Genomic DNA, 24,104 nt, shown 5'->3' with positions numbered 1-24,104 from the left:
GTAGCTATGTCCTTCAGGACTCAGCCAGCTCGGTCAGTGGTGGTGCTACCGAGCTACTCTTGGCGATGGACATTGAAGTGCCCCACCCAGAGTACATTCTGTGCCCTTGCTACCCTCAGTGCTTCTTCCAAGTTGTGTTCAACATGGAGGAGTACTGATTCATCAGCTGAGGGAGGGCGGGAGGTGGGAATCAGCGGGAGGTTTCCTTGCCCATGTTTGACCTGATGCCATGAGACTTCATGGGGTCTGGAGTCAATGTTGAGGACTCAGGAAAAAACCGTCACTTGCTCGAAACAAGAACTCGTGTACGTGCACAGAGGTACTGACCCCGACCCACAGCTCATCAAAGGGGCACGTGTGCACGCAAAACATTTCGGGTCAGAAAGCTCCGGCATGAGTCCCCCCCGCCGAATAATGGAACCAACTCAGTGCTCCCCCCAACCGCAATAATGGAACTATCTCAGTGCCCCCCCCAATAATGTAACCAACCAAGAGATTAATGTGCAAAGTTAAAGCACATGGGATTGGGGGTAGTGTGCTGACGTGGATTGAGAACTGGTTGTCAGACAGGAAGCAAAGAGTAGGAGTAAATGGGGACTTTTCAGAATGGCAGGCAGTGACTAGTGGGGTGCCGCAAGGTTCTGTGCTGGGGCCCCAGCTGGTTACATTGTACATTAATGATTTAGACGAGGGGATTAAATGCAGTATCTCCAAATTTGCGGATGACACTAAGTTGGGTGGCAGTGTGAGCTGCGAGGAGGATGCTATTAGGCTGCAGAGTGACTTGGATAGGGTAGGTGAGTGGGCAAATGCATGGCAGATGAAGTATAATGTGGATAAATGTGAGGTTATCCACTTTGGTGGTAAAAACAGAGAGACAGACTATTATCTGAATGGTGACAGATTAGGAAAAGGGAAGGTGCAACGAGACCTGGGTGTCATGGTACATCAGTCATTGAAGGTTAGCATGCAGGTACAGCAGGCGGTTAAGAAAGCAAATGGCATGCTGGCCTTCATAGCGAGGGGATTTGAATACAGGGGCAGGGAGGTGTTGCTACAGTTGTACAGGGCCTTGGTGAGGCCACACCTGGAGTATTGTGTACAGTTTTGGTCTCCTAACTTGAGGAAGGACATTCTTGCTATTGAGGGAGTGCAGCGAAGATTCACCAGACTGATTCCCGGGATGGCAGGACTGACCTATCAAGAAAGACTGGATCAACTGGGCTTGTATTCACTGGAGTTCAGAAGAATGAGAGGGGACCTCATAGAAACGTTTAAAATTCTGACGGGTTTAGACAGGTTAGATGCAGGAAGAATGTTCCCAATGTTGGGGAAGTCCAGAACCAGGGGTCACAGTCTAAGGATAAGGGGTAAGTCATTTAGGACCGAGATGAGGAGAAACTTCTTCACCCAGAGAGTGGTGAACCTGTGGAATTCTCTACCACAAGAAGTAGTTGAGGCCAATTCACTAAATATATTCAAAAGGGAGTTAGATGAAGTCCTTACTACTCAGGGGATCAAGGGTTATGGCGAGAAAGCAGGAATGGGGTACTGAAGTTGCATGTTCAGCCATGAACTCATTGAATGGCGGTGCAGGCTAGAAGGGCTGAATGGCCTACTCCTGCACCTATTTTCTATGTTTCTATGTTTCTAACCCAGTGCCCCTCCCCCCGCAATAATGGAACCAACCCAATCCTTGCTCCCCCCCACCCCCGCAATAAGACAACCACCCCGGTGCGTGCCACCCCCCCTTCTGACCCATCACTACTCAGCAGCTCGACCTCAAACCAAATAAATTCAGCCGGAGGTGCAACGAGTCCGGGGACCGGCCGCCAGCAGGGGGCGATCTAGTACTGTACGAGTAACCCCCGGGGAACCAGTTGCTTTGACCATGTTTGACCTGATTTTGTTTTATTTATTCATTGCCAATCTTTCCAATTCTTTGTCAGATTACAAATGCCAGAGGTCACCTTGGGCCCATTCAAGGATCACTCTGCACCAATGCTCTTAGCCAAAAGGCCAAGAGCCACTGCACCATTCCTGGAAGTACTTTTTTTTAAAATTTGTAGCCAATCATTCCAATTCTTTGTCAAATCACAAACGCCAGAGGTCACCTTGCACACGCCAAGGATCACTCTGTGCTAATGCTCTTAGCCAAAAGGCCTAGAGCCACTGCACCGTTCCTGGAAGTACTGTAATACCAGGTCCCCCACACACCTCCGTGGAGGTGGATGGGTCAAGCCACCCCACCCATCTCCTATTTCCAAAAAAGCAAGCATATACCTTCCTGATCCAGGGAGAACCACCCGGAGGTCATGGTGGCTACTCCCCTGTCAGGTCAGTTACGCATGATCTTAGCCAAAAGGCCGAGAAGGTATAATTCTGTGAGTAGGACTATGTCAGGCTGTTGCTTGACTAGTCTGTGGGACAGCTCGACAATTTTGGCACGTCCAGTTGTTAGTGAGGACGACGTTTCAGGGTCGACTGGACTGGGTGTGCCTTGGTCGTATCCAAGTCCAATGCCTCGGCTGATGCCGGGTGGTAAGTACGGTTTTATTCTTATTATGCTTTTTTGCAGCAGTTTAAAAGGCCATTTAGGAATCAACCACATTGCTGTGGGAATGGAGTCACATGTAGGCCAGTCCAGGTATGGACAAATTTCCTGCCCTAAAACTATTAACTGAACCAGTTGGGTTTTTACGACAATCCGATAACTTCCTGGCCACCATTAGCTTTTAATTCCATTTCAATTGTTAAGATTTGCATTTTAATCAATCGGGGGTTTAAATCAATCTGAGCTTTTTCAATTCAGCAATTCACCTGCTCCAATTGGTGAACAAGCCGATATTTCCTGATTAAATGCCTCTCATCTTTACTCCACAATAGTTTATTGTAAATTGATGTTTCCTGGTTATGCTCCTGAAAGTATGGATTATCTATTTCATAACAAATTTGTAAATGAAATGAGGAAAGTATTTATTTTTTCACCAAAGCAATTGCAGCAAACTTTGCAGTAGTGCTGATGTGTTGCAGTTCCATTCTCTTCCAACAGATGTCCTCGCCCTCCTTTGCCAACACACTTCTAGTTCCCCATTAACCAGAGATCCAGTATATGGGTAACTGGAGACGTGGCGTGTGATGAGTGTCGTGTGCTGCGGGGGGGCGGTGGCCGGAGGGAGGGGCCACAGGTGAGTTTGGATCCACGGTTCCCAGAGCTCTCCACCACTGGGGGTTCCCTCACCTCATGTCTGGGACTGTTGTAGACCGACCAGAGATTGATTGCTGCCGTCCAGTACTGCATGAGCAGAAATTTTCTCCATTAAATATTGGGAAGGCCAATCCATTGAATATGGTCCCCACCACAAACTCTGTTCCCTAGCCACTGACTCCATCGCTCTCCCTAGCATTTATCTGAGGCTGAACCAGGCTGTTCACAGCCCAGGTCTCATATTTGATCCTGAGATGAGCTTGCGGCCATATATCCGCGGCATAACTAAAACCGTCTATTTCCACCTCCATAACATCGCCCGCCTCCGCCCCTGCCTCAACTCATCTGCTGCTGAAACTCTCATCCATGCCTTTGTTACCTCTAGACCTGACTACTCCAACGCACTTCTGGATGGCCTCCCACATTATACACTACAAAAACTTGTGGTCATCCAAAACTCGTCAGCCCGTGTCCTAACTCGCACCAAGTCCTGCTCTCTCATCACCCCTGTGCTCGCTGACCAACATTGGGTCCCGGTTGAGCAACACCTCAATTTCAAAGTTCTCATCCTTGTTTACAAATCCCTCCATGGCCTCGCCCCTCCCTATCTCTGTAATCTCCTCCAGCCCCACAACCTGACGAGATATCTGCGCTCCTCAAATTCTGCCCTCCTGAGCACCCCTGATTATAATCGCTCAGCCATCGGTGGCCCTCCTCATGGGGGAATCTGGAACTCGGGGCCATAGTTTCAGAATCAGAGGTTGCCCATTAAAAACGGAGAAAAGCAGAAATTTCTTCTCTCAGAGGGGCGTGAATCTTTGGAATTCTTTACCCCAGAGAGCTGTGGAGGTTGGGTCATTCACTATATTCGAGGTGGAGATAGACAGATTTTTGTACCACAAGAGAATCAAAGGCTATGGGGAATGGGCAGGAAAGTGGCGTTGAGGTCAAAGATCAGCCATGATCTCACTGAATGGCTAAACTCCACTTTCCTGCTTGATCTCCATTTCCTTGATTCCGTTAGAGTGCAAAAACCTATCTATCTCAGCCTTGCATATTCTCAACGACCGAGCATCCACAGCCCTCTGGTGTAATGAATTCCAAAGATTCACAACACTCTGAGTGAAGAAATTCCTCCTCATCTCAATCTTAAATGTCCAGCCCCTTATCCTGAGACTGTGCCCCAAGTTCTAGACTCTCCAGCCCAGTGGAAACAACCCCTCAGAATTTACCAGCATTTACCACACAAACATAATCAACCACGTACATCAAAAGGGCCCCAGGATCTTTGATCTGTTGCCTTTCTGTCACCACCATCCTCTATTCTCTTTCAAAGTGCTCAACAAAAATATATTCCAGTGAAAAAGAAGGGTGGTAAGAGAAGGAATAACCAGCCGTGGATAACCAAGGAAATAAAGGAGAGTATCGAATTAAAAACCAATGCATATAAGGTGGTCAAGGTTAGTGGGAAACGAGAAGATTGGGAAAATTTTAAACGACAGCAAAGAATGACGAAGAAAGCAATAAAGAAAGGAAAGATAGATTACGAAAGTAAACTTGCACAAAACATAAAAACAGATAGTAAAAGCTTTTACCGATATATAAAACGGAAAAGAGTGACTAAAGGAAATGTTGGTCCTTTAGAAGTTGAGAAGGGGGATTTAATAATGGGAAATGTGGAAATGGTTGAGACCTTAAACAATTATTTTGCTTCGGTCTTCACAGTGGAAGACACAAAAACCATGCCAAAAATTGCTGGTCACGGGAATGTGGGAAGGGAGGACCTTGAGACAATCACTATCACTAGGGAGCAAGTGCTGGACAGACTAATGGGACTCAAGGTGGACAAGTCCCCTGGTCCTGATGAAATGCATCGCAGGATATTAAAAGAGATGGCGGAAGTTATAGCAGATGCATTCGTTATAATCTACCAAAATTCTCTGGACTCTGGGGAGGTACCAGCGGATTGGAAAGCAGCTAATGTAACGCCTCTCTTTAAAAAAGGGAGCAGACAAAAGGCAGGTAACTATAGGCCGGTTAGTTTAACATCTGTAGTGGGGAAAATGCTTGAAGCTATCATTAAGGAAGAAATAGCGGGACATCTAGATAGGAATAGTGTAATCAAGAAAACGCAACATGGATTCATGAAGGGGAAATCATGTTTAACTAATTTACTGGAATTCTTTGAGGATATAACGAGCATGGTGGATAGAGGTGTACCGATGGATGTGGTGTATTTAGATTTCCAAAAGGCATTCGATAAGGTGCCACACAAAAGGTTACTGCAGAAGATAGAGGTACGCGGAGTCAGAGGAAATGTATTAGCATGGATCGAGAATTGGCTGGCTAACAGAAAGCAGAGAGTCGGGATAAATGGGTCCTTTTTGGGTTGGAAATCAGTGGTTAGTGGTGTGCCACAGCGATCGGTGCTGGGACCACAACTATTTACAATATACATAGATGACCTGGAAGAGGGGACAGAGTGTAGTGTAACAAAATTTGCAGATGACACAAAGATTAGTGGGAAAGCAGGTTGTGCAGAGGACACAGAGAGGCTGCAAAGAGATTTAAATTGGTTAAGCGAAGGGGCTAAGGTTTGGCAGATGGAATACAATGTCGGAAAATGTGAGGTCATCCACCTTGGAAAAAAAAACAGTAAAAGGGAATATTATTTGAATAGGGAGAAATTACAACATGCTACGGTGCAGAGGGACCTGTTAGTTTGCAGGTGCAGCAGGTAATCAGGAAGGCGAATGGAATGCTGGCCTTCATTGCGAGAGGGATGGAGTACAAAAGCAGGGAGGTCCTGCTGCAACTGTATAGGGTATTGGTGAGGCCGCACCTGGAGTACTACATGCAGTTTTGGTCACCTTACTTAAGGTTACTTACTTAGCATTGGAGCGGGTACAGAGACGATTCACTAGGCTGATTCCGGAGATGAGGGGGTTACCTTATGATGATAGATTGAGTAGACTGAGTCTTTACTCGTTGGAGTTCAGAAGGATGAGGGGTGATCTTATAGAAACATTTAAAATAATGAAAGGGATAGACAAAATAGAGACAGAGAGGTTGTTTCCACTGGTCGGGGAGACTAGAATTAGGGGGCACAGCCTCAAAATACGGGGGAGCTAATTTAAAACCGAGTCGAGAAGGAATTTCTTCTCCCAGAGGGTTGTTAATCTGTGGAATTCTCTGCCCAAGGAAGCAGTTTAGGCTACCTCATTGAATGTATTTAAATCACAGATAGATAGATTTTTAACCAATAAGGGAATTAGGGTTATGCGGAGCGGGCGGGTAAGTGGAGCTGAGTCCACGGCCAGATCAGCCATGATCTTTTTGAATGGCGGAGCAGGCTCGAGGGGCTAGATGGCCTACTCCTGTTCCTAATTCTTATGTTCTTATATTTTATCAAAACTACTTGGCCAGTGGGCCTCTCAATGTTGCTTTCTTCTTCTTGATAGGAACACATGAATTGCAAGATGATAAAGGACCAAGGTCCATCCAGTTCACCTCCCAGCGTCCCGGTAGCTAATGGGGTTGTTGACTAACAACAACAACAACTTTTATTTATATAGCACCTTTAACATACTAAAATGTCCCAAAGCATTTCACAGCAGTGTTATAAGAAAAAACAGATAAATTTGACACCGAGCCACATAAGAAGACATTACGGCAGATGACCAAAAGTTTGGTTAAAGAGGTAGGTTTTAAGGAGTGCTTGAAAGGAGAAAAGAGAGGTAGAGTGATGGAGAGGTTTAGGGAGCGAGTTCGAGAGCTTAGGGCAAGGCCATAAGGCAAAAGCAAAATACTGCGGCTGCTGGAATCTGAAATAAAAACAGGGAGTGCTGGAAATCTCAGCGGCCCAGGCAGCATCTGTGGAGAAAATAACAAAAGTTAACATTTCCAAGAGGGCACTGAACACCTTGAGTCTCGTCGCCGAGAGCAGAAACCAAACACAGACAGCGGAAGGAGCATGTGGAAAACCAGACTCCTCACCCTCCCTTTCCTTCAACCACTGTCTGTCCCACCTGTGACAGAGACTGTAATTCCCGTATTGGACTGTACAGTCACCTGAGAACTCACTTTTAGAGTGGAAGCGAATCTTCCTCGATTTCGACGATGACATCACTAATAACGCTCAACAAGCTCCCCTCAAGTGGAACTAAACTATAGAACCAATGGGAACCTGTTCAACCTTCATCGCCTCCAAGCCAGATCCAAGGTCGTTCCATCCTCTGTCGTCGAGCTACAGTACGTGCATGATGCTTGCATCTGCGCGCATTCAGAGACTGAACTCCAAACCATCATCAACATCTTCAGGTGTACGAAAGCATGGGCCTTATACTAAACATCCGTAAGACAAAGGTCCTCCACCAACCTGACCCCGCCACACAGCACTGCCCCCTAGTCATCAAAATCCATGGCATGGCCTTGGACAACGTGGACCCTTTTCCATACCTAGGGGAGCCTACTGTCGGCAAGGGCAGACATCGATAATGAGATCCAACACCGCCTCCAGTGCGCCAGCACAGTCTTCGGTCACCTGAGGAAGAGAGTGTTCGAAGACCAGGAACTCAAATCTGGCACCAAGCTTATGGTCTACAGGGTTGTAATGATACCTGCCCTTCTATATGGCTCAGAGATGTGGACCATGTATCATCATCATAGACGGTCCCTCAAATGAGGATGACTTGCTTCCTTCCATGTGTTCACAGGTGTTTCGATGAAGGACCTGATGTCCAATTGAAGGCTGGAAGATGCCTGTGTGTGAATTTTTTTGACGTGGGGTGGCCGTTGCACACCAGCCACCACACAGGCTTGACAGAGCTAGGTCTTGGTCCAGTGGATTAACCAAGACGACTGAAGACCAGCTCTGCTGCACGGACCTAGTGCGCACACATATCGCAGTGTGGGCAGGCCCATGCTGCCCCTGGGCCCTCGCCTCTTCTGGCGCCGTACCCTCATCTGTCACATCTCCGCCACGATCTCTCACCGCTCCTCCGTCATAAACATTCACCGCATCTCGCCACTCATCCGCCCCGACCTTCTCACTCCTCTGTACCTGGGCCCTCCTGATGTTCCTGGACCATATACAGTAGACACCTCAAAGCGCTGGAGAAATACCATCAACGCTGCCTCAGCAAGATCCTTCAAATCCACTGGGTGGACAGGCGCACCAACATAAGTGTTCTCGATGAAGCCAACATCCCCAGCATCGAAGCACTGACCACACTCGACCAGCTCCGTTGGGCGGGCCACATTGTCCGCATGCCGACTCGGAACTCCTCCACGGCAAACGAGCCCCAGGTGGGCAGATAAAGTACAACTGTCCCCATCAACACCTGGGAATCACTCCCGAAGTGGAGGAAGAGCATCCGGGAGGGCGCTGCGCACCTCGAGTCTTGTCGCCGAGAGCATGCAGAAATCAGGCGCAGGCAATAGAAGGATAGAAGTGCAGGCAGCGGAAGGAGCGTGTGGCAAACCAGACTCCACACTCACCCTTTCCTCCAGCCACTATCTGCCCCACCTGTGACAAAGACTGTAATTCCCTGTTAACTGGAAACTCATTTTTCGAGTGGAAACAAGTCTTGCTTGATTTCGATAGACCAGCCAAAAGCAGAAGTCATAAATCCAGCATATCGTAGCATCTTACTTTAATTGCAATTTCCCTGGTAGGGAAAGGGAGACGGAACAGGAGAAACCAACATTTGGCCTCCCCCCATTAATCAAAACAGAGGGAGCTCCCACCATCTTCCCCACCAAAAATTAAAGATTTTTTAATGCATTCTGCATGATTATCTTGGTTGTGGTGCGAAAATTTCCGGCTCCCGCTCGGGTCTCTCAGGCTTCGCCTCTTTCACATCAAACCGACTTGGTACCGATCATAGGCTTAACGCATTGATATGAAATGTTGTCCGTCACAAAGGCTTTTTCTGGATGTTTATCGGAGCACAAAATGTAGAATGACATTTCCGGCTGCACGTTTAATTTATTTGATTTGCATATTCCAGCCATTCGCCAATTGGACAGCGGGTTTCACCAAGCCGCTGATTGGCTCAAGAAAATGGCAATCAGCTCGCGCTGCTCCCTGGTGGAACGCCTCCGCTCCTTTTATGGCTCCGACATGCCGCTGGTGTTGTCGCGCAGCTCGGGGCCTCCACGCTGCGTGGCACTGGAAGTGTGTTGGCAAAGGAGGGTGAGGTCATCTGTTGGAAGAACACGGAACTGCAACACATTGGCACTACTGCAAAGTTTGCTGCAATTACTTTGGGAAACAAATTTATATATTCCTCATTTCATTTACAAAATTGTTCTGAAAAATACAATCCATACCTTCAGGGGTATAAACAGGAAACATCAATTTACAATAAACTATTGTGGAGTAAAGATGAGAGGCATTTAATGAGGAAATATCGGCTTGTTCACCAATTGGAGCGGGTTTTCACCTCTTGCTGAATTGAAAAAGCTCAGATTGATTTTAAATCCCCGATTGATTAAAATGCAAATCTTAACAATTAAAATGGAATAAAAAGCTAATGGTGACCAGGAAGCTATCGGATTGCTGTAAAAACCCAACTGGTTCACTTAATGTCTTTCAGGAAAGGGAACAAAATTGTCCATATCTAGTCTGCCCCACATGTATTGTACAACTTTTGAATGTACTGTACAAATTTTTATATGAATAAAGTATATTTTGAAATTAAAAAAAATACATGTGACTCCAGCCCACAACAATGTGGTTGATTTTTAAATGGTCTTTTAAACTGCTGCAAAAAAGTACAATATGTATAAAGTCGTACAGACCACCCAGCATCAATCTCGGCATCGGTTTCGGACACGACCAAAGCACACCCAGCCCAGTCGCCTCTGCAAATTCCTCCTCGCTAACAACTGGGGACTTGTATCTCCAACCACCGCCTGTCTCACCTGTAATTCCCGCATCGCACTCATCAGTCAACTGAGAACTCATTTTTAGTGAGGAAGCAAGTCATCCTCGACTCTGAGGGACAGCCGAACAAGAAGAAGTATATGCATTTTCGCACACGCAGTCTGATCTGTTCATACTCTATTCATTCGTTACAACTCACGGGAAGGGCATTGGGACTTTTTTTGGTTTCAAAAATAAATATTCACGCAAAATTTTCACAATACATTGGAAAATAGCTCAGTACCTTGTTTTTTATATTTCAAAATATATACTTTATTCATATAAAAATTTGCACAATACATTGGAAAGCAGTTCAGTACATTTGCTTGCTTTACATTTCAAGGTACGATTCAGTACAATTCAGGACACATTGCAATACAGTCATCGCATTACGTTACATGTGGCACTATACAGTACACAGAACGGGTGAGGGTACAGTTACATTTCTTTACAACATACATTACTAAACAGTTGCTGAACTTGTATTATACATGGCACTGCATTTTTTTTTACATTTCAAAATATACTTTATTCATATAAAAATTTGCACAATACATTCAAAAGCAGTTCAGTACATTTGGATGCGGTCAGCAATTCCATACACTACATTTGGGTGCTGACGGCAGTTCCGTTTAATACATTTCCTTGCTTTTCAGCTCAAGTACAATTCGGTACAATACGGGATACATTGTGGTACATTCAACAAATTACATTACATGTGTCACTATACAGTACACGGAATGGGTGACGGTACATTTATACTTTTCCTTTCCAACGTGCATTAGGAAACAGACCTTGCATTGTACATGGCACTACATAGGTGTTGACAGATCATGGTGCTCCATGTACACAAAAAAGAAGTTACAAGTACGGCCCGAGGGGGGTTTTGTACTGATTCCTGCCCCTGGGTTTACCGGGGCAGAAGGGCTTTAAACTGTGGCCCTTCCCCACCGTGCCTTTGCGGCGACTGCACCAATTTTAAGTGCGTCCCTCAGCACGTAATCCTGGATCTTGGATTGCGCCAGTCTGCAACACGCAGACGTGGACATCTCCTTGTAGTGCCATGTACAATGCAAGGTCTGTTGCGAAATGCATGTTGAAAAAAAATATATAAATGTACCGTCACCCATTCCGTGTACTGTATAGTGACACATGAAATGTAATTTGTTGAATGTACTACAAGGTATCCCGTATTGGACCGAATTGCACTTGAACTGGAAAACAAGGAAATGTAACGAACGGAACTGCCGTCATCACTCAAATAATAGTGTATGGGATTGCTGACCGCAGCTAAAGGTATTGAAATGCCTTTGAATGTACTGTACAGATTTTATTATGAATAAAGTATATTTTGGCTAAGATCATGCGTAACTGACCTGACAGGGGAGTAACCACCATAACCCCAAGGTGGTTCTCCCTGGATCAGGAAGGTATATGCTTGCTTTTTCAGAAATAGGAGGTGGGTGGGGTGGCTTGACCCAGAGGTGTGTGGGGGACCTGACCCATCCACCTCCATGGCACGAACCTGGTATTGCAGTACTTCTAGGAACGGTGCAGTGGCTCTAGGCCTTTTGGCTAAGAGCATTGGCGCAGAGTGATCCTTGAATGGGCCCAAGGATGACCTCTGGCGTTTGTGATTTGACAAAGAATTGGAACGATTGGCTATGAATTTCAAAAAAAAAAAATATATATTTTGAAATTTAAAAAAAATCTCCTTGCTCTGGAGAACCAGCAAGTTTCGGCAAGACCAAAGAGCGTCTTTCACTGAGTTGATGGCCCTCCAGCAGCAGGTGATGTCTGTCTCAGTGCGTGTCCCTGGGAACAGCCCGTAGAGCACAGAGTCCTGTGTTACGGAGCTGCTTGGGATGAACCTCGACAGCAACCACTGCATCTCTTTCCAAACCTGCCTTGCGAAGGGGCAATCCTGAAGGAGATGGGTGACAGTCTCGTCCGCCCCGCAGCCGACTCGGGGGCACCGTGCCGTGTTGCTGAGACGTCGGCTGTGCATGAACGCTCTGACGGGTAGCGCCAGGCTATCAGAGATCTTCCTGCCGGGGACAGCGCAGGTCTGGTCCGGGTGGATCACCAGCTCCAGGGCAGACTTGACCCTGTTGGCGATGACCTTTGACAGAATCTTGTAGTCCACATTGAGCAGCGAAATGGGCCGCCAGTTTTTGATTTCCTCCCTCTCCTTGTACATTCTCCTTCTGCTTGTAGATGAGGGTGATGATGCCTTTCCTCATTGATTCTGGCATACTGCCAGCCAGAAGCATACCTCCGTACACTTCCAGCAGGTCTGGGCCCATCCACTCCCACAGAGCCGAGTACAACTCGACCGCTAAGCCGTCGCTTCCGGGAGTTTTACTCGTCGCAAGGGACCGGACGGCCTTTGTCATCTCGTCCAGAGTTAACGGGTGATCCAGACTCTCCCGCTCGCTGTCGTTTAGGACTTCCATGATAGACGACAGCAACGACTGGGCTTGACGTCATACAGCCCGGCATAGAAGGATTTGCTGATCCTAGAAACATAGAAACATAGAAAATAGGTGCAGGAGTAGGCCATTCGGCACTTCGAGCCTGCACCGCCATTCAATGAGTTCATGGCTGAACATGCAACTTCAGTACCCCATTCCTGCTTTCTCACCATACCCCTTGATCCCCCTAGCAGTAAGGACTTCATCGAACTCCTTTTTGAATATATTTAGTGAATTGGCCTCAACAACTTTCTGTGGTAGAGAATTCCACAGGTTCACCACTCTCTGGGTGAAGAAGTTTCTCCTCATCTCGGTCCTAAATGGCTTACCCCTTATCCTTAGACTGTGTCCCCTGGTTCTGAACTTCCCCAACATTGGGAACATTCTTCCTGCATCTAACCTGTCTAAACCCATCAGAATATTAAACGTTTCTATGCGGTCCCCTCTCATTCTTCTGAACTCCTCAGCATGTCAGGCTGCGAAAAAGTCACAGAACCATCTTCTTCCTCTAGGCTGGTGATCACAGAGCTTCCCCCTGTGTACCTTTTGGAAGAAGAAGCGCCAACACGTCTCATCCTGCTCGACGGAGCGGACTCTGGAGCGGAAAATGACTCAGAGGCAAAGAGCGAGGCTTGCTGGCCCTTCATCTCTCGGCCAAAACTGGCAGACACGTGCAAGTGGTATATATAATGTTGGCAGCCATGTTGAATCCTCACTTTGAGAATAAATAAACTGGAGTAAGGTCATGCCTGAAGTAGCTCACCGTACTTAACCTCGTGGAGTTATTCGATACTTAACACTGTGGGTGGCAGTCGGCCAGTAGGAGGCAGTGGTCAGAGAAGAACACCGGCGTGACGTCGGTGGATCTGACCGTGAGCATTTGGGACACAAACAGGAAGTCTATTCTGGAACGGACGGACCCGTCTGGTCTCGACCAGGTGTATCTGTGCGATGCTCTGTCTGCAGGGTTGGACGTGGTGTCCAGTTTGCTGTCGGCTCTGCTGGATCGTCCAGCCGCATCGATGATGCAGTTCAAATCATCGCCCAGAACGACCGGTCTGGGTGTCACCAGCAGCAGTGGGAGCTGCTGGAGGAGGGCCAGCCGCTCGCTCCTGAGAGGCGAGGCATACACGTTGATTAGCCTTCGAGGAACATTTTTATACAATACATCTGCTTCGAGAAGGTGGCCGCCCACCACCTCCTTAACTTCGGTGATGGTGAAGCAGTGGAGGAACGGCAATCGTTGCCTCCTGACCAGACGGATGGTCCGTGGGACCACCATTGTGACCACTGCAGGTAACTGCTGAGCTCCTGCTAGAACAGCAGGTCTGCCTTGACCTTGGCGAGGTACCCCAAAGTGGAAACACATCGCGTAATGGATGCAATCTTTAAACCCATTTTTAGAATGGTGATTACAGTTCAAACACACAGTCCTTTGGCCCTGTGGCCTGTTCCCGTATACATAGGTTAACTTTAAACTCTTCTACTGCACCTTGGCTGAGATATGGGTTGTCCTCTGCCGCGGGGATGCTTCGACCAGGGGACGCCAGCAGTGTGGACGGGGGTCCTCCATGTCAACTGGGCTGCTCTCGCCTGGTGTTGGTTGTTCCTTGTGTACATCCCCCGTGGTGTCGTCGCTCTGGAGCTGGGATGCATCTGTCACTTAGTCGCTCCCGGAGATCCGGAGCTGGGGTGCATCTGTCACTTAGTCGCTCCCGGAGATCCGGAGCTGGGGTGCATCTGTCACTTAGTCGCTCCCAGAGATCCGGAGCAGGGGTGCATCGCTCACTTCGATGCTCCCGGGGTCCCGGAGCTGGACTGCGCTGGTCACATTAGCGTTTTGCCTCTTCTTCTGATGGTGGTAGTGGGGGCTTTTGCCTCGCCCTTCGTCATCGGAAGAGCTGCAGCCACCGCTGTCCGTCGTGGATGGTAGCCATCTTTTGCCTCTCGTTTCTGCAGGAGGCCTCTTTTCCTGAGGCATGCAGGCCTTCTTCTTGTTTTCTGTTTCTCCATTCCTGTTTTCCTTCTGTTTCTGCTCCCTCCTCTTCCATGGACTCGGTGTCTCGGGGGGAGTTTCACTGCTGGGTGTTAGTGTCTGGCGGCTTGCCGTGGTAGACTTCCCTTCCTCAGTGTCGACTAGGGCGGTGGTTTGTTCACACGGTGTGTTGGTGGGGAGGGAGGTGCAGGTCTCCTCTGGGGCGTTGCGCTCCTCAGCTCCCTCCTCACATGTCACCATGGTCTTTGCCGCCTGCCCATAGCTGAAATTGCGTTTGGGGCAGGCCTTGTACAGATGTCCAGCCTGACCACAAAGGTTGCACCACTTGTTCTCTTTACAGTCCTTTGTCTGGTGTCCTTCCTTCTTGCAGTTGCGGCAAATGATTGCTTTGCAGCTTGCCGCCACGTGGCCTGCCTTCCCGCAGGTCCGACACACGTTGGGTTATCGGCGTACACCATGTAGCCCCGACTTCCTCCGATGGTGAAGCTGGAGGAGGGGTGCAGGATGGTTCCGCTGGCATCCACCTTCATGGTGACCTGGATCTGGCAGTTGCTGGTCCAAATCCAGACCAAGACGTTCACGTCCACATTGTTGCCTGAGGAAAAGAGTATTTGAAGACCAGGCCCTCAAATCTGGCTCCAAGCTCATCGTCACTGTAGTAATACCCGCCCTCCTGTATGGCTCAGAGACATGGACCATGTACAGTAGACACCTCAAGTCGCTGGAGAAATACCACCAACAATGTCTCCACGAGATCTTACAAATCCGCTGGGAGGACAGACGCACCAACATTAGCGTCCTCGACCAGGCCATATTCCCAGCATTGAAGCACTGACCACACTTGATCAGCTCCGTTGGGCAGGCCACATTGTTCGCATGCCAGTCATGAGACTCCCAAAGCAAGCGCTCTACTCGGAACACCTTCACGGCAAACGAGCCAAAGGTGGGCAGAGGAAACGTTACAGGGACATCCTCAAAGCCTCCCTGATAAAGTGCAACATCCCCACCGACACCTGGGAGTCCCTGGCCAAAGACCACCCTAAGTGGAGGAAGTGCATCCGGGAGGGCGCTGAGCACCACGAGTCTCATCGCCGGGAGCATGCAGAAATCAAGCACAGGTAGTGGAAGGAGTGTGCGGCAAACCTGTCCAACCCTCCCCTTCCCTCAATGACTATCTGTCCCACCTGTGACAGGGACTGTGGTTCTCGTATTGCACTGTACAGCCACCGAAGGAATCATTTTAAGAGTGGAAGCAAGTCTCCCTTGATTCAGAGGCACTGTCTATGATGATGATGGCTGATCTGTGACCTCACTCCATATACCCACCTTTGGCTCATATCACTGAATACCTTTCGTGAACAAAAATCTTTCAATTTCCGATTTGAAATTAACTATTGATCGAGCATTAATTGCCATTTACACAAGAGAATTCCAAACCACTACCACCCTTTGTGAGTAGGAGTGTTCCCTAATTTCTGTCCTGAGAGGTCTGGCTCTAGTTTTTCGAATATGCCCCTAGTCCTCGATTCCCCAACCAGCAGAAATCGATCCTCACTGCCCACGTAATCAGTTACTTTGCAAAGTTTACTTTGAACCATTCTGACTGACTACTCCAAACAGAACAGAGCTCACTTGTAATGGACAGGGCTCATCCTCGTGGGCTAAGACCTTCCCCCACCCCCCCAAACAAGTTCCTGCCCCTCCCCCCCGCCCAAGTTCCTGACCTTCCTTCATCGCCGCCCCCCCACATCCACTCCCCACCCCACCCCCCCGCACAACCCCACCTGGTTCCCGACCTTCGCCCCCTGGCCAGGCCCCTCCCCCTCAGGGTCATGGCCTTCTCCCCGACAAGTTGCTGACCTCCCCCCTCCCCCCTCCCCCCACAGATGATGCATTGTGGGTGGGTCTCGGATTATTAACAGGTTTATTGGGTAAGAAGTGAATAGTGACAGTGTCCCAGATATTGTCCAGCCTTACCGTCTGGATCACGTTATCGCTCTCAAGCCCCCCTTTAGACCTGGATCACGTTAGTCCGCCGTCCCCACTGTGCTCTCCGTGCTCTTTACCCATCCCTGACTTCCTCTCTACCCTCCTCTGATTCCCCCCTCTCTCCCTCCGATTCCCCCTCTCATGCCCTCTGATCCCCCCTCTCTGCCTCTCCCCTCTCTCCCTCCAATTCTGACAAATCTCCCCCCTCCACCCGCTTCCTCTCTCCCTCCAATCTCCCCCCTCTCTCCCTCCGATCCCCTCTCCCTCCCCCCTTTCGATCATCTCTTTTCCCCACCGAGCTTCTCGGGATGAAACTCAACAAAAACCACGACCTCTCTGTCCAGAAGGAGATGGGTGATTGTTTGTGGCCCGCTGTAGCTGCCTCAAGGACAGTGTGGAGTGGCACTGAGACCCTGGGTGTGGATGAAGGATCTGACGGGGAACTCACCACCAGCGAGGCTACGTATTGCTGCTTGTTTGCAAGTTCTGTCGAGGAGGTGTTCTGTCAAATTTGGCTGTCTGCTCAGGGAACCATCTGCCAGATTCCACTATGTCCTTTATTCGTTTGACCTCAAGGATATTATGTGCTGACTACTTGCGGCCAAAGGTGTTTTCCTGTACAAGCTTTTCTACGAAGGACAGGCGGTTCAAAGCGGTCCAACGAACTGGAGCATTCTGCAGTCACGCAGACATAACCATCCTTCGCAACACCTGGACAGGTAGAACCTCAGCACACTGCCCATCATCATCATCATCGGCAGTCCCTCAAAATCGAAGAAGACTTGCTTCCACTCTAAACATGAGTTCTCGGGTGACTGAACAGGCCAATACGAGAACCACAGTCCCTGTCACAGGTGGGACAGACAGTCGCTGAGGAAAGAGTGGGTGGGACTAGTATGCCGCACGCTCCTTCCTTGCACTTGATTTCTGCATGGTCTCGGCGACGAGACTCAAGGTGCTCAGCGCCCTCCCAGATGCTCTTCCTCTACTTAGGGCGGTCTTTGGCCAGGGACTCCTAGGGAGACATCAATGGTGGTGTTTCTCCAGCGACTTGTGTTGTCTACTGTATATGGTCCACGTCTCTGAGTAATAGTTAAAAGAGCAGGTATCACTGCAGCCCTGTAGACCATGAGCTTGGTGCCAGATTTGAGGGCCTAATCTTCAAAAACTCTCTTCTCAGGCGGCCTGAGGCATTGAAAGCGGTGTCGAACCGCATCGTCGCTGTCTCCCTTGCTGATAATAGGCTCCCAAGGTATGAAAAGTGGTCCACGTTTTCCAGGGTATGTTTCTACTGTGTATCTTGATGGCTACATTTCTATGAGTGACCTCTGTTGATAAAAAGCTTGAAAAAAAGTCATGATAAACTCAAGAGTTGATTTTCACAAATGAAAATATGATCTGATTTTTAATTCTTTTAAAAAAAATAACCACTCAGAATGCATTTCCTCCCTCCACAACTCTCACACTGAGAGAAGGGAACAGTCATCAATGACCACAAGCTGTTGCACAAAGCAGCACTCACAGCCCACTTCACGCTCAGAAGGAAATGCTGTAACTCCTCCTCGTGGTTAGTGAGACCAGACACTTCAGAACACATTTCTCAAGTTTTTTTAAAAACATTTTTATTCATTGCCAATCTTTCCATTGTCAGATTACAAACGCCAGAGGTCACCTTGCACACATCAAGGAACACTCTGCACCAATGCTCTTAACCAAAAGGCCTAGAGCCACTGCACTGGTCCTGGAAGTACTGCGATACCAGGTTCATGGGAGGTGGATTGGTCAAACCACCCCACCAACCTCCTATTTCCAAAAAGCATAGGAGAATCAGCTTCCTGATCCAGGGAGAACCACGTTGGGGTCATGGTTACTCCCCTGTCAGGTCAGTTACACATAGTCTTAGCCAAAAGGCCAAACACATTTCTCAAGTTTTTTTTTTTTAATTCGTAGCCAATCGTTCCAATTCTTTGTCAAATCACAAACGCCAGAGGTCACCTTGCATATGCCAAGGATCACTCTGCGCCAATGCTCTTAGCCAAAAGGCCTAGAGCCACTGCACCGTTCCTGGAAGTACTGCAATACCAGGTTCGTGCCATGGAGGTGGATGGGTCAGGTCCCCCACACACCTCCGTGGAGGTGGATAGGTCAACCCTCCCCACATTTCTCAAGTTTTGAACTATAGAAATGATCCCTAAAAGTATAGCCTTAACTACAACATACCGCCACGCCGCTCTCCACCCTCAGAAAACCCCCTTTAATACGGGCTGAACTCCGACCCGCTTCTCGCCCCTTCATAGTGCCCAATACGGAATCCAATATAAATACATTAAATCTCATATCACCCTTTGTAAAGTTAGAATTAATGAAAAAGAAATACAGTTTCTGTCATTCTGCCATTACCCAGCAGGCAGATGATTTGCATAAATTAGCAACCAGTCTCCAGTGACTGTCCTGCTTATTAATTCACGGTCATTTCTGGGTCTAATCTATTTATAAAAGTTAGTGAAACAAACAGACACCGTTTTCTGTAATTTTAGAGACATCAAAAGAAAAAAAGGGCTAAACTTTCCACTAGATGGGCAAGGCCCCAAAAAATGGGCTTTGTTCCAGAGATGCGGGACGTCTCAGCCTTGCTGATCACTGATCCAAGGCCCATTTTTTTTGTTGCAATTTTCCACTCGGCCTTCGCCCGGCGATGTGGAATGGACAATGTGATTTTTCGGTGTTGGAGCAGATTTTTGGACATATACTTGAGTAGTATACGGGACCAAACATTTCTTTTTATTTTCCCTTTAATGAATTTTGTAAGGGACAATACTGATGCATTATGCTTTATATAAAAAAATACAGTTAGACTTCAAGGTATGCTGGCCTTGAGTTATGGAGATAGGAAAGTGAGATAATGAACGACTGGAGAGATAAGTGGGATGTTTGTCTATACCGGTGCCAAAAGGCCTGCACTTGTTTATAATGCCCTGTCACAATGCAGGCTGGTTTATATCAAGAGCTCAGCCTTGGATGAAAAGCTTCGTAAACCTTGTAATGCGATGATTAGACTTAAGGACTAGTGCTAAAGCATGTGATGTAAAGTGATATAATGATGTAAGATAAAAGAACCTCACTGGAGATACAAAATTGAGAAGTGGTTCAGAGACAGGGGTCTCTAACACTTCTCCCAAAGCTTTGTCTTCGATTTAATAAACCTCTCTTTATATATTATACAGTCTCGGAAATATTTTTCCACAACAAAATGGCGTCACGAACAGGATGCTGTCCGATCAGATGTGATCACTTAAGACAGTATCTGGAATCTGGTGTTAGAGACTGAAAAGAGAGGTGTACGGGCACGACGGGATAGTGTATAAGATACGAGTAAACAGATAGCGGGAAGAGGCTGACTAACCAGTTTGAGTTGTCCCTTTAGTAAATAAGGTCGGTGCGGAAGGGAACTGATCACTCCAACCTAGAGCCGAAAAACTCCGGTGGTAAGGAAACACGCTAGCTTTGTTGCGAAGACAAAGGGTCTCCACAGAGTAGTCGTGGCCGTGAGTATTACAGAAACAAAGGGAAACGTCCGAGACTGGCGAACATGGAAGGTAAGGAAGGGAATGTAAAACGCGGGCTGCCCGGGTCATTAATTAATTCCTATCATTAATTATAACTTGCATAATTACGTAATGCCATAAAAAAGCTGATAGTGACTATCTTAAGTGACATATGGATCCAGACATAAGCTTTGTTGAATGAAGGGAGACTTTTGTGAGTGTCTATTTTGAATGAAGAGAGTACTTGAGTGATTTTGACTGTGGAATGAATGAAAGCCTGTTTGGGAAGGTGTGGAGTTGCCTGCCTGTTTTAGCTCCACCCACTTTTTCCAAACAGAGTGAAATTTTTTTTTAACCCTTCATAGTGTTGTCCTGTATGTGGGAAGTTTAAGAAACTGTGAACCTTATGGTATTACATTTTAAGTTAGAAACGAAGATGTGGATATATTCGGATGATAAGTTACGGAGCTAGGAAATGCACAAAGGATAGGTTTGTTGAGCAAAAGATAAAAAATACATGGTCCCGGTAGTAAAAAAAAATAATTTATTTGACACGCTCACTTACTTGTTGAAAGAAAACATGCAATTGGGTTGAAAGACATAAATTTAGTCTAGGAATGAGATAAAGAATGCCTTTTAAAACGCTCCCATTTTCCTTTGACACGAAAGCTTCTAGCTCAGTAAAAAAAAAATTTAGAAATACCTTCAGGGATCAGGTCAAACTCCTGGGCGAGTGGTGAGCTATCTGTGAAGGTGTAAAAGGGACTTTTGAAAAAGGCTAAAACAGTAAGCTTTAGCAGTTTAGAAAAGAAAAAGATAAAGCAGGAAAAGGTCTCTGCCACGGGAACAGGAGGAGGGCAGAAAAAGGGGACTTGCCATAATTGTGGAAAACTGGGCCATTTTGCCAGGGAATGCAAAGGGAAAGGCAGTGAAAAGCAATGTACATATTGTGGTAAGAAAGGGCACCTGGAAGCGATAGGCTATGGTAAAAATGGCTATCCTAATAAGGCAAGTACCCTGTCAGAACAGGAATACCAGCGGTGGCAGGTGTACAAAGCCACCCGGTTATGTCCGGCGGCCCCTGTACAAAGTAAAAAGGAGGGAAGGATATATGTGTCTGCACGAGTAGGGGGCCGACAGTGTGAGATGCTAGTGGACACGGGAGCCTCAATATTGTGGAAATGTATTTTTATCTAAGCTGATACCATACGGTATTTGTGTGCCCTTTGCAATATATATATATCAAAATGGAGTCCTGGCCCTTCCAGAACTTTCTACATTTTAGCAGTCAGCTTGCATAAACAGCTAAACGTGGTTTGAGATGGCTGATGGCCATCAGACAGCTAGAAGACAAGTAATGCTGAGACAAGTACCCCCCCCATGGTGCTCTCCTATTGTCTACACGACACCAGTTCCATGTCACCCCACCCTTATCTTCTAGCCATTATCTCTTGCAGAGACCTCATCCATTTGATGCAAACAGATAAACTGACCAGGAAATTGAACTATCCTGACACAATACAAGACAGGTGATAGCCCATTACCTATGACTCATGGAGTAATGGCCGGCTGGCCAACTGATAACCCTGACAAAAGGAAATATCTGGATACCATGTCAGGACCAGGATATAGTAATTAACTCTTTATCTGTATTCACTGACTGTGAGACAGAGCAATACACAGGGAGAGGCCATAACTTGGGTTTTACTGTATAAATATCTTGTTAAACTGAACCATTTCGGAGGTGTTCACTTAGCCCTTGACTGAGTGTAACCTGCCCCTTGCTAGCAAGCGAATTAAAGAAACTTCTGCCGGAGCTGTAAGTGTCGGAGTCATTCTTTTCGGAGGTCGAGATTTCGACAGTTACTTCTTGGAGGTTCCACCGAGATGCATACTCTCTGTCCCGTGAGTAAAATGGATACAGGCATAGTGCCTCTCCAGTGAAAGGCTTCAGTGGCCAAACAAGGTGAGCCTTTTGCTCACAAGAGGTTTCTTCACTGTTGAATCGCATATGTAATCTGTTGTCCACAAGGGAGGTACTGCAATCTACAATACACGGCATTTAAAAGCTAAAGGTATTTTTTATAACCATTTCTTTCTCAGCTCGCCAGCAGAAGAGAACAGGTTCTGGAAAAATCTCGAAGGTTTCATTAGGTAAGGGAGTGCTAGTCGATCGAAAAGGGTTCCAGGTTCTTATGTGATAAGATTTTTATTGTTTTTAATTCGGAAGGGGTTCTTATGTGATAAGACTAGAAAAAAAAAGAAAGCGCTAATCGATCGAAGGTTCTTATGTGATAAGATTTTTATTGTTTTTAATTCGGAAGGGGTTCTTATGTGATAAGAGTAGAAAAAAAAAGAAAGCGCTAATCGATCGAAGGTTCTTATGTGATAAGATTTTTATTGTTTTTAATTCGGAAGGGGTTCTTATGTGATAAGAGTACAGAAAAAAAAAAGAAAGCGCAATCGATCAAAGGTTCTTATGTTATAAGAGTTTGGGTATGGAACCATAAGTTTTATCAGTTTTTTTATTAGGATAAGTTAAGGACTCGGTCTGTAGTGGCGTACAACGCAGACTGAGAATATTGTTTGTTGTCCTTGTTATACTGTTGTGTGCAATACCTTTGTGAGAGATTGCCATCAGAGAAACGGGAAGAGTCACTTTTTCAAACAAAGTGAAGTTTTTTAACCCTTCATTGTGTTGTCCTGTATGTGGGAAGTTTAAGACATTTTAAGTTAGAAGCGTAGGTGTGGATTTATTCGGATGAGAAGTTACGGAGCTAGGAAATGCACAAAGGATAGGTTTGTTGAGACATGGTCCCGGTGGTTAAAAGTTGTGATGACTTTTTTTTTTAAAAGCCTTTGTGGGTCTCTCGAGGTACAGGCTGGGGGAGTACACTCTCATTGTCCTTGGTGTAAAATCTTGGTACAAAAGCTTCTAGCTCAGTAAGAGGATTTTTTTGGATAAAGAATGGCAGTACAATATTTGAATTGGGATTTTGAGATATTTCAGGTGATCTCCTTGATCAACATTTTGGGTGTATTGGAAACATCTTGGGTTTGGAAGCCTTTTAATAAGATTAGAAAACAAGTACTTTACATTCTGTGATCTGTGAATCACTATAAGCATAAATGAGAAGTCCGTGTAACACACAGATTCGTCCGGTTCAGAAGCCCACACAAATGGAGGTTTGTCCATGACCTACGAGCTGTGAATGAATCTACTATATTCTCATAATGCTTAAAGAAGGATTTGGAATGAAGTATCCCGGAATGCTTTTCAGAATCTTAAGCAGCCCCTCACTTCAGCACCAGCCTTGGAATTACCAGATTACACTAAGCTATTCAACTTATTTGTGCATCACAAGTCGGGTTTTGCACAATCTGTTTTGACTCAGTTACATGGGGACAGGCAGCGACCGGTAGCATATTTCAGTACCCAACTAGACCCAGTGGCAGGCGGACTACCAGGATGTCTTCCTTCGTTGGCAGCAGCTTATTATGCTGTGCAACAGGCTCAGACAATAACTCTAAATCATCAGACCATTTTGTATATCCCACACTCTGTCGAGATTTTACTTACTAAGTGTGCCACCCAACACCTAACCTCCGCAAGAACCACTAAATACGAGGTCGAACTGTTATCAAATCCGAACCTTATCATTAAAAAAATGCACTACCTTAAATCCAGCCACTCTACTCCCCACGGAAGATTAGTGACTAAACCACGTATCAATCTAACAGATGTACCAATGTGTAACCCTGATCTAGTGTACTATGTTGACGGATGAGCCCTACGAAATGATAGGGGCCAACCTAGAGCAGCTTATGCAATTGTAACTCAGTTTAATGTTGTCAAAACAGCCTCTCTTCCAGACTCCTTTTCAGCCCAACAAGCCGAATTGTTTGCGTTAACTCGAGCCTGTATTCTGGCTGAAGGACACACAGTTAATATCTACACTGACTC

The 24,104-nt window shown here is 46.8% G+C and overlaps 3 pseudogenes; all 3 read right to left on the bottom strand.

The window, feature by feature from the left end:
- Positions 1-2,167: 2,167 nt before the first annotated feature.
- Positions 2,168-2,378, bottom strand: LOC139230728 (U2 spliceosomal RNA; annotated as a pseudogene).
- Positions 2,379-18,021: 15,643 nt separating this feature from the next.
- On the bottom strand, positions 18,022-18,215 carry LOC139230735 (small nucleolar RNA U3; annotated as a pseudogene).
- Positions 18,216-18,712: 497 nt separating this feature from the next.
- LOC139230737 (small nucleolar RNA U3) lies at positions 18,713-18,802 on the bottom strand (annotated as a pseudogene).
- Between the last annotated feature and the right edge of the window lie 5,302 nt (positions 18,803-24,104).

The sequence above is a fragment of the Pristiophorus japonicus genome, chromosome 19, assembly GCF_044704955.1.
Source record: "Pristiophorus japonicus isolate sPriJap1 chromosome 19, sPriJap1.hap1, whole genome shotgun sequence".
NCBI lineage: Eukaryota > Metazoa > Chordata > Chondrichthyes > Pristiophoridae > Pristiophorus > Pristiophorus japonicus.
Note: the sequence above shows the minus strand (reverse complement) of the source record. Positions and strands in the feature narration are given on the sequence as shown.